Source organism: Rhagoletis pomonella, unplaced genomic scaffold (genome assembly GCF_013731165.1).
Source record: "Rhagoletis pomonella isolate Grant_MI unplaced genomic scaffold, Rhpom_1.0 Rhpom_scaffold_00003, whole genome shotgun sequence".
Taxonomy (NCBI): domain Eukaryota; kingdom Metazoa; phylum Arthropoda; class Insecta; order Diptera; family Tephritidae; genus Rhagoletis; species Rhagoletis pomonella.
This window is the reverse complement of record NW_023458557.1, coordinates 101,540,850-101,552,735: the sequence shown is the minus strand read 5'-3', so window position 1 is coordinate 101,552,735 and position 11,886 is coordinate 101,540,850. Positions and strand designations below refer to the sequence as shown.

The 11,886-nt window shown below is 33.8% G+C and overlaps 1 protein-coding gene across 10 annotated transcripts in view; it reads right to left on the bottom strand.

Moving 5' to 3' along the window:
* LOC118735995 (nuclear receptor coactivator 2) overlaps positions 1-11,886 on the bottom strand; it is a gene marked incomplete at its 3' end in the record, with an annotated part of 105,787 nt that overhangs the window by 23,123 nt on the left and 70,778 nt on the right.

Below are 11,886 nucleotides of genomic sequence, written 5' to 3'. Positions count from 1 at the left end.
TCCAAAACAAGTAAAGTCCTCTAAATATATTTTGATTTCAAAATAAAGAAGGGGTATAATTTTTCGGTATAGAACAATCCTAGTGGCATAAAAATTCCCACTTTACTTTTTCACATGCATTTTCAGGACCACCCTATTGTACATACTAGGGTGTTCCATTATTCGCCTTTTTCCATAACCGGGTTTCGAGTTATTCGAAAAATTGCGATTTGAAAATAAAACAGTTTCCGATTTGAAAATAAAGAAAAAAACCGGATAAACTGGTTTTGTTTTACATAGTTTTTATATAGTAAAAATACTTATGCTGGTGTGAGGTCATGACCAAAAATTACAATAAAACTGTTTACAGAAAATATAGCTTTTATTTAGAAAAGAGAAAGGTCAAATGAGTACAAAGTCTTTTTTAGATCAAAAGTAAAACAAATAAAATTCAGTGAAAAATTTATGTTTGGCCTTACTTTAACTTGTTTCAAATAATTTATTGCACTTTTTCGGACTTTTTTCGGTTTATAGTAGAGCTCTTGCCAGCGTAGCCGAGTACTTATCGTATACCGAGTACTGCCACTCGGGAGGTCCATGATTCAATTTCTGGTCCCTGTAGCATAAAGTTTTTTTTTCAAATAGTGGTCGCCTCTTGGCAGGAAATGGAGAACCTTCGAGTGTACTTCTGCTATAAAAAGCTTCTTCGGAGGCGGAGTAAAAGCCTAGATCTGTCCATTTGTTTCACAACATCAAGAAGCAGAACACGAATTTGAGGAGAAGCTCGGCCAAACACGTTGAAAACGTTATAGCGCCAAACATTCATTTAATGGAATCAAATATGATCATGTTATCCCTTCATCCTTATTAAATAAACTAGGATATAATTTTAAAACTATTTCGGGTCTTCCCTTAAGCTGGGCTTTAAGGTACCGTATAACTTGTACTAGCTTAGGAAAATATCAAAAAAAGATGAAACAATGAGTGCAATGTACAATTTTTGGACAGTAGATAAAAAATTGGCACAAAGTCCATATTTATTGACCAATAACAATGAGAGTATAACTATGAGATGAAGTGTTAATATATTATTTTGTATGGTTATGGAATATGCGAAAGCTCGAAGTTATAAATTAACTTCTGTCATTAGACGCTGCACATCATTTCGTTTTATCTTGCAATACCCCTTATTCCATTTTCAGGACAATTCGGAGGATTAGCATTGAAGCCAAATTATCGCCAATTTGCAAAAATATATAGTTGCCAAAGTTGGCGAAAATAAAGCCATAACGAATTGAGAAAAAGTAAAGCACAAATATGTAAAACAAATACTATTCTGGCGATGCTCACTCTTGTTGAATTTTAAGTCGTTACATTTCAAATACACACCAATGTACAAAGGACACAAAGCAGTAGCTTCGTTCCTCAACTTTTCTGGATAAAACCCAAGAATGATAGAATACAAGATTGCGCCCATAAGAGAGGAATTTTCAGAACAACATTTGTGTGACGTCACACTGGTGCAATTGCGAGAGAGAAATGCCAAAACGTGAGCAAGAAGAAAAAATGCTGCAAGGAAAACATAAACAAGCTGCACAATTGGGACGTTATACAAACAACGATTCTGTCAAATTCATTGAGAGCGGAATAGCGGTACCGAGATGGGCGCCACTTTTGTTCTCTACATCGTGGATAAAACCTGTAAAACTGTCAAAAGCAAAAATTGCTCTCAGAGAAAGAGAGAAAAACCAAAAAGTACGGGAATGCTTTTCGGGTAAAAATTGGTAAAACTGTTAAATACACCGTGGGCGCCATTTATTGTTTTCAAATTAACAAAAATACTTACAAAACTTGATATTACTTCGCCAGGATATATTTAATATGGTGGTAAATGCAGATGTTCTTTTGTTTTTGCTTATTAAACTTTCAAATCGTTTGAACAGCTGATGGTTTGACACTTTACCAGATTTTACTCGGAAATTTTTTTTCCACAAACATTAAAACTTCTTGTTCTAGAAAAAAAGAAAAAAAAAGCAACCTCAACCATCTTCTTTTTCTAACCGGCGGCGCACAGTGGGACGTCCCAATATAAGTTACAGCTAAAACCGCAGTTACCCACGGACGTAAAAACGTAGAACGTGTCAGCTGACACGATCTATCTTATGGCATCTGCGTGTTAACAAAAACTCACCACCGCATGCCCGTGAGATAGACGTTGCATCTCTCTCTTTCTATCGACAGCAAACTTGATATGTTTCTACGTACTTCTACGCTACGCTGCGTACATGTTCGTGGGTAACCGCGCTCTAAAAGTAGTAGATAACCGTAATAGAAATTCGCTGAAATTTCGTATATGCGCTACTGGGCACTTAGGAATACAGAAATGTGGAAAATGGTAAAATTCAACGCGCTACCACGCCCACAGGCACATTTATTTTATTTCTAAAGAAGTTCCCATTTCTTCAATTTAAAAATGACAAAACGAAAACATTTACAATACCTGCAAACTAAATTATGTGCACGGTATATATTTACACGGAAATTTCAATTTTACCTACATTTTATACAATAAAAGCTGAGCTAAGGCAAGCAGGACTCTTGCTGAATGTTGAATGTGATTAATAGATTGGCGAGTCATTAATATCTACACCTTCTTCAATTTCCGTTTTATTTCTTTTATGTACATATCACAGTCTTTCCCTTCAGCTCTACAATAAAAATTCAATAAATTTCACATGAGGTGGGTCTATAAATGGAAAAATAGAAGCTGAACCTGCAGTTCTTCGCAGCTGGAACTATTTGAGATATGATACGCATATTTAATGTGTACTTGTCCTACGTCGTTTTTAAATATCCCTTTTTAAAGTAAGCACTCGAAAAATTTTATACTTACAAAATTATGGAGAATTTCAAGGCAAACTGTTTTACGTATACATTTTAAAAATTTAAAGCAATGCATGCCCTCAGATATATTCAAAAACTGCTCATCAATCAAATTGGCGTTTTATATATCCGCACAAGTGGAAAAATTAATTAAAATTACTTGCGACAAAATCAATTTTTTTCTTACAAATCTATTTTTTCGCATTGTTTCCACTTTAAGCTGGTGTCATGATTGCAAATATGTATTTTTATCAAAAATTCTTTTTGGTTTGGGTTATCAGGATATTTTTCTATGCATCTGCGTAATTACTTTTTCAGAATTCGCTAATCCATTTTTAATACTTTTGGCCGCTGTAGTCCAATTGTGAGGAGTTGCTCTCTGATCTTTAGTTTTGTCATTATTTCTCTACTTATATTCTTCAATGCGCCCGAGACTTTTTTATCGTTTAACATATCGCAAACCTAGGTCTAAAGTGAGCTAACTCAAAAATCAGAGCGGGAAATATACATAACTGCTTATGGATCGTTCAGATTGATCGCCATTAATACAGAAACAAGTATAACAGTAGTTTTTAAGCAACGTTCTTCTTTATCTCTATATTTCAAGTGAAAACGATGGCCAATCGAAAAGTACATGTTCAACAGTTTCCAGCACCTTTTCACATGTATTACATGCCATCGAATCATCGTGACCATAATAGTGCAGGTATTATCGAAAGCAGCCGTGTAATCTGTATAGCCAAACTTCAATGCTCGGAATGAGACGGAAAGTCCAACGCCCAGCAGGGTGTTCAGATTGTTTAAACAAGGCGCAATTTCTGAAATAAAAATCGCCAAAAATCGCAATTTTTTTTATAAAATTCGTGAAATTGATTTAACAAATTTTTATTTTAAAAATTAGATCTTTTTATAATATAGTTTCTAAAACCAAAAACGAATATAATACCTTCAGAGGGTAGTAATAAATAACACAAATCACTAATATAATAGTGATGTACAAACAATTTTCTTTAAAAATACGCATACTTTTTAAACATTTTTGTTTCAACGCATTTTGCAATAGGACTGCGCAATTATTGAATTTATTATAACTCATATTAATTGATTAAATACGCATACTTTTAAAAAAATTTTGTTTCTACGCATTTTGCAATAGGACTCCGCAATTATTAAATTTATTATAACTCATATTAATTGATTAATCGCACAATCCGCTTTTAAGAGCTCGGCGCTAAAAATTACATAAAAACCTATAACAAGGCGAGATCAGCTAATTCCACAATTTCTTCAAAATCACCTATAGTGCGTGGATGATTTAAATTTCTGTTGTAGTCATATATTTAGCTTTTCAACCTTGATACATACAGTTTGATATTGGAAACGTTTTGCAGCAAGAACTATTAGCCTTCATAAAACACTTTATTCGAACTATTGAATTAAAGCTCTACCCAGAATTACAGCGGACGACGGTAAAGCGGTCGGCGGTAAGTGAACAGCTGTTCAGTTACCGCAGTGATATCCGTCCGAGTAAACACAATTGCAGCTGAGGACAGCTTCCGTTAACTGTCATTTTAATTTGGAAATTTTCATTTGTTTGGTACGCGCGTGTGTGTATATTTGCTGGAAATAAAAATGGTTAAAAGCATTTACAAACTTGTGAAAATAGTAGAAATTATTAGAATCAACAATGTGCCGCCCCCGCCGGGCGGTAAAAATAGAAATAAATTTATATCAGCCGAAAAACGTTGGCGGTAAAAATGCTGCTGCCGCAATTATGTGCCATTCCATATGTCTTCGTGAGTTTTGATTTTGACAGCGGTTAACCGTCGACCGCTTTACCGTCGTCCGCTGCAATTCTGGGTAGAGCTTAAGGCTTTCCAACCTCATCCTATTTCGAATATTAGTTTTTGTTGAATTCATTACGGGAAAAACGCGCTCAACAAAGCAAGTGAGTGCGGCAAGGAAAATAATATGAATTTACTTATATTTCCAAACATTTTATTGCCTCTCGCGGTTTTCACTTCGTAAGCAATTATCCAAAATTCTTCAGAGTCGGATGGAATGGTTCTGATAAAAGTTATTCCCAGTGCATGGACTTTACAACTTTATTGGTAGATCTACTATTGTATTTATTTTCTACAATTTTTGCCAACAAAGGTTAAAAATCTACCAATGTTTTCCGGAAAAAAGCAAGCAGATTAATGAACACAGTCTATACATATTTTGTCATCGAACAGACCTAAAATAAAAGCTCTTATCCAATACTTTTCGTGTAAAATCCTGTAAAAATGTCAAACAACAAAATTACTCTCTGAAGTGAGAGTAAAAAGTGAGCAAGTAACAACCAAAACGTATGGGAACAAAAATCATTTTTCTTGTAAAACCGTCAAAAATCTGATCGCTTTACACTTTTCATGCAACTTCATTATCTACACAACTCTCCAAAAATCGCTCTCATTTACAGGATTTTTGAGTACGGAAAAATGTTTCCCGTAACTTCCAGTAAGTTCGTGTAAAAACCTGTAAGTTCATGGAGTGCTGGATCAGAGCTAAATATGAAAAATAAACTCGGACCATAACAAATTTAAAAGTAGAATCGAATCTCTATTAGCTGTTTATGGAAATATTTTCCGTTTGTAATACGTTTTTCGTGAGAGCCTGTCGAAAGAATGGTGTGCGAACTTCATCCATTTCAAAACGAATTTTAATCAAACAATTTTGAAGTGCGGACTAATTGTTTGTTTTAATGCAATAAAGGGCCAGCATCAATGCATCCGTGATCAAATCAAATTCGAATTTAAATTTAGTTTTGAGATTACGGTTCACAGATGCCATGATTCGGGCGCAGTTTTATGTACATATGTATGTATTTTTTTGTTGAATGGTTTATTGGCGTGAAATACATATTTTGTTTTTCATAAAAATATAAAATTTATTCCAAGGCTGTCACATAAGGTGACAGCAGAAGTTCAAAAACAAAAATACCACTAACAAATTCTGCGCGTAATGACATTAAGAATTACAATAAATACATCCTTTTGGCCAAGGCGAATTTATACAAGGTGGTGTTGGCAGAAGAAAAACAAAAATTACAATAATAAATTAAATACGTACAATGACCGCGAGAATTGCCACTAATGTACAGCAAAAATATCATTTTGACGTTTAGAACTAACGCGGCGAAATTTTATTGTTTTGCCAACACCACCTTGTTTAAATTGAACCTAATTTTAGCATTAAGAATCAGCGGGGCGAAAATCCAGCTGCTCTGCTTACACCACTTTACCTGAATTCGCCTTCGTTTGTCCTATATGAGTAAAAACTATCTTATATCGTTTCTTTAAAAAAATCTACCAACTTCTACCAATTTTTGTATGTAAAATCTACCACTTTTAATTTTGTGGAAGTCCGTGCGCTGGTTATTCCATGGGAAAATTAAAAGGTTCAAATATTCAGTTTCCGCTGCTTTTCTTTCCTTCAAAGTCAAATAGTGAATTGGCAGGTCCCTGAAACTCTTACCAAAGAATACATTGCTTGTATTACCATCAATACGCCATGTATAAATTTTAACAACACACAAAAATAGAGCTTTCGCACGAGCGTTTGTTTGGTTTTTCAACACCATTTATAATTTTCTTTTAATAAAATCACGATTTGTCAAATGCTTAAATTTATTTATCTAATAATAATGCAGCATACAACCCTGAAATCTAAGAAAAAGTCTGAGGAAGGCAATTAAATAGCAGCACACAACCCGGTGCCTTTCTCAGGAGTGAATATAACTACAACAACAACGACTACTACAACAACACCCCAAAAAGGTTGGTTACTGTCTATACTGTGCTCTGGATATGAACAAATTGTGGCATGCATAAGGTGACCACCTTTCCTTTTGAAAAATCCGGTACAGTAAAATTAATTTCGTTCATTCTGAGATCTATTTTATTTATTACGTAAATGTTATAAAATCCATTACAAATTTAATTTGAAGCAAATTATACAGTATTGGCCAAATCTATAGCCCCCCATTTAGAAGTGATATTGTTTGCCACTTATGTTCAATCACAAGGTGTTACACTGATCGTGAACTTTTTAAGTGAACTAGTACACGTCGTAGGGGTGGTCAAGTAATTCACGAAATTGCATTTAAAATTTTAGTAACACCCTCAAATTCTCGACTTTTTCTTAAAAAACCATTTTTACATGACTTTCCGCACTAAAAAATGTGCAGCTGTTAATTTTTACCCTATTTTAAGTTTTATAGTCGTTGGAAGGAAGAATGTTTGTACTATTTAAAGAATAAATAAGTTTTGTGAGCACATTAAGGGTACTCATATATACGCGCAAGTTTCATATTTGGGCAATTGGGCAACTTTGCGCCATGTGTTTCATGAGGACAATTTTATATCTTATGCAATTTCTGTTGAACAATTGAAACTCAAATTTGAGTAAATATTTAAGTCTTACCGCAATTATTTCGAAAAAGCGTTGAGCACAAACCAAAATAAATGTAAACAAAATAGCTGATTGAGGGTTGCACAGCACACTGCGCAAAGTTGCGCTACAAAATTGCCGCGCAAAGATTCCCTTTTTGTGCAAATGGCTTTCCATAAAAATTTTGACATTTCATTTACGAGGGTTTAAATTGCACAGTTTGCGAGAGTTTTGCGCTTTTAAATGAGTACCCTTATTGTAAATGTGTTGAAAGTTGTTGGAATAAGTGTGAAGTTGACACAAATTTTTCTTATTTTTCCCACTTCTACAACATTGTTTCTAAAATTTCAAAACAACAGAGTCTCTTTCAGTCATTGCTTCGAAAACAATGTGCAATTCCGAGTAAAGTTATGAACTTTATTAAGATTTTTTCAAAATCACTTCGATGTAATTTCACAGAAAGATTGTATCATTGAAATTGGATTCATTTTGAGGTTTGAATAGTTCGTATAGAAATATTTGAATTTCTCTCTTAAAAAATTTCATAACTTCGTAATATTTTTATTGATTTTAATGAATGGTACCTAGTTTTACTCGGAATTAAACATTCTTTTAGAATTAATGACTAAAAGATACTATTTTCTTTTGAAATTTGGGCAAACATATTGTAGAAGTGGGAAGAATAATAAAAATTGGTTTAAATTTCAGATTTATTCTAACAATTTTCCACATATTTACAATGCGCTGGCTAAACTTATTATTTCTTTAAAAAGGACAAATATTCCTGTTTCTAAAGCCAGATAAATACTTAACATTGGTTATTTTTCTTTTAAGTTTTCATTGAAAACATTCACTCCACGCTTTCTTGACATTTTTCGCTTTCTTATTTGAGCTAGTAATGGGGAAAATATCGATATTGTCGATAAAATAAAGAAATGACTTGGACGTTACACGATCAAGATCTTGGTTTGAAGTTGCAATACACTCACACTTTTTTACTAACACACACGCACGTTTACAACTTGAACGTCGACTTAATATCAATTTTTACTTTCAAGTCGTGTAGCAACTTGCTGATTGATTTTTTTCTAAAAATGTACATACCTTTGCATATTCCGGTACATTTGCTTGTACCCAAACCTTCGTTTCGGTACACAGTACAAAACCAAAAGTTTCGGTACTGTACCGGAGATTTAGGTACAGGTGGTCACCTTAGGCATGCATCTTTGCGCACTCAGCTACACCCAGGCATATAAATTTGCTTTCAAATGTTGAATATCCATCAACACCACAGCACGCGATTTGTACGGATAAACATGTGCTATGTATGAATGTGTGTGTTGTCACCTCTCTCAGAGCGGCGCTCTGCATGCTTGGGGTGCGTATATATATACTCAGATGTGAACAGTCAAATACGTGCGTAATAAATTTTGTATTTTTAAATTCGAACATTTTTAAACGATAATCAAATATAAAGTATTAATTTTTACTATGCATTATTTCCCTCAGTGTATATATCGTCACCTGAGTGGAAGATCGACCTATCTCGGCAGCCAGTTCGAAAACGCCCTATCTCAGAAAACTTTTCAAGAACGCACTACTTCAGAATTCGATTCAAAAACGCCCTATCTCAGCTGAAAATACATTGAGAATGTGCTGAGATAGGGCGTTTTTGATTCGGCAGCTGAGATAGGGTGTTTTTCGATCAACTTCTGAAATATAATGTTTTTCATTCAAATTCTGAAGCAGGCCGTTCTTGAAGTTCAAACTTACACAACATTATACTAAAATTTAATGGGCTATAAAACTGCGTACTCAAAAAAAATCTAAAATAAATAATATAAAAAAAAACTTTTTAATATACAACGCTTTTATAAATGGACTAAAAAGTAGAAAATAATACTTCTCAGTCCCATAGAATTTGTTTTGATAACTTTGATTTTGAAATTTTAGCAAAAGTCATTATAAACAATCTATGAAATTGAAAATGAAAAACGTGGAGCGCATGCAATACAAAGCATTCGATTTAATTGACAATAGTCAAACTACATAACGTAGACCTAAAATGTCTACAGCGAAAGTAGAACTTTGAAATCGATTTTAGGCGGTCGTTATTCATATATACCCACATACACACATACTTTTCATATCAATTCAAGTGTATTACATGCGCCCCACGCTTTTCATTTTCAATTTCATAGATTGTTTATAATGACTTTTGCTAAAATTTCAAAATCAAAAGTTATCAAAACAAATTCTATGGGACTGAGAAGTATTATTTTCTACTTTTTAGTCCATTTATAAAAGCGTTGTATATTAAAAAGTTTTTTTTATATTATTTATTTTCTACTTTTTAGTCCTGTCTGAATAAAATTTTGCAATAGATATTAAAATAATTCAACGATATTAATAGAAAGGTGCACACACATGCATTTACATATGTATGTACATACAAACGAGCACCAATTAATTTTAATTAAAGAAATGGCGTGCCGTCTATTTCCGCCGATATGCGTGTATAAACCCTCCTCAAAGTCTAGCCAAAAAGCCAGCAACTCACACAACAGGTTCCCCAGAGCAATTCGCTCGAGAAAGTGGTACCCGGTACACGTAATACGCGGCACACAGCAAACAATCCGCCAAAACAGGCAACCCGGCCCAAAATTACCACCGTAGAAGGCAGAAACCCCGAGCGGCAGTGCAGGAGCCCAAGAATTACCCTTAAAACGGCCACAGGAGCTTAAAAAGACCAACTTGTCCCCAACTGGGCCGAACGTAAGTAGTTTCGGACTAGTCCCAAACTGGTTTCCAACTGGTTCCCGGACTGCTCCCCGACTGGTTACCAACTGGTCCCACGAACTAGTTACCAACTGGTCCCAAAGTGGTTACCAACTGGTCCACCTATACCTCAAGTGGTCCACAAGTCACTTCACTTACAAAGCATTCGATTTAGTTGACAATAGTCAAACTACATAACGTAGACCTAAAATTTCTACAGCGAAAGTATAACTTTGAAATCGATTTTAAGCGGTCGTTATTCATATACCCACATACATACATACATATATTACTTTTCATATCAATTCAAGTGTATTACATGCGCCCCACGCTTTTCATTTTCAATTTCATAGATTGTTTATAATGACTTTTGCTAAAATTTCAAAATGAAAAGTTATCAAAACATATTCTATGGGACTGAGAAGTATTATTTTCAACTTTTTAGTCCATTTATAAAAGCGTTGTATATTAAAAAGTTTTTTTTATATTATTTATTTTCTACTTTTTAGTCCTGTCTGAATAAAAGTTTGCAATAGATATTAAAATAATTCAACGATATTAATAGAAAGGTGCACACACATGCATTTACATATGTATGTACATACAAACGAGCACCAATTAGTTTTATTTAAAGAAATGGCGGGAATTCTATTTCCGGTGTAGCAAACGTAGTACATAGGGCGACCTCTAGATGTCATCTACCTCGCCCTATTCACTATGCTTTTTTATAGGAGCTTTTCAAAGCTTTGCTTTATGGTGTCGGACACACAACATTGAAAGTTTCTGGAACACAACATTGCAAGTTGATAAAAGCGTTGTAATAAAATATGATTCAAGAGTTGAAAATTTACATGCAATTTTGCAGAATTGTTATACTTTTTGCGCATAGTTTTAAATATGAATTTATATGGTTTTTGTTAGATAATGAGCTATACTTTTATAAAAAAAAATAATAAATATTAAATAAACAAAAGAGAAACAAGAAAAATTTGTTAAAATGTTGTGTCCCTATTTATTTTTCCACCAGGTCATCAGATCCGTTCGTTCGATTTTCAAAAATGAGGTGTCAAATTGAAGGGCTCGGGCTGTAGTTGTGCATTAAAGTTTTACTTTTTCTAAAAGAGTTGCCACCTTTTAAAAAATTAAGTTCAAATTATTTAAAAAGTTAAACCAATTATTACAAAATAAGGCCCCTATTATGAGTTGCATTCGATTTTCGACTGTGGTGTGGCTGAGCGAACGAATTTTCATTTGGTATTATGGCGCTCATTCGATGAAGAATAGCGCTATTGTGAATTTCGCTCGTTTAGGTTGTTCACAATAGTATATTTTTCACCGCTGAGAAGCTTTGTTTACAAATCGAGCAAACTAAATAGTGTGCTTATACATATTTATGCAAATTTGTTCTAATTAAAATGAAGTAAAAAAGAAAGCAATTTTATAAAAACGTGGTAAAATGAGTACAACGAGTTCTGGTTCAACGATTCGTCAGAGGATGAGAGCTTAGTAAACTGGCCAGGAGTAGCAAATGCTCTCTTAAACATTTAAGTTTATTAGTCTTTCGAATATATTTTGATATAAAATATATTTAAGAAATTTGTCTACAGATTGATTAAAAAGTTCCGACCATCTAAAGAGGCGTTTGTGAGCCAAATCTATTTAAAATATTTTAAAACTATCAACAGCGCTACGATTTTGTTCTCAGAGATCGTGTCAACAGAGCATTGGGATTTTCTTTCACAAGTAAAACCAGCCTTTCGAGCTTGTGTTTAGTATTCACGATGTTAGAACTGCATGAAATTAATAAAAATT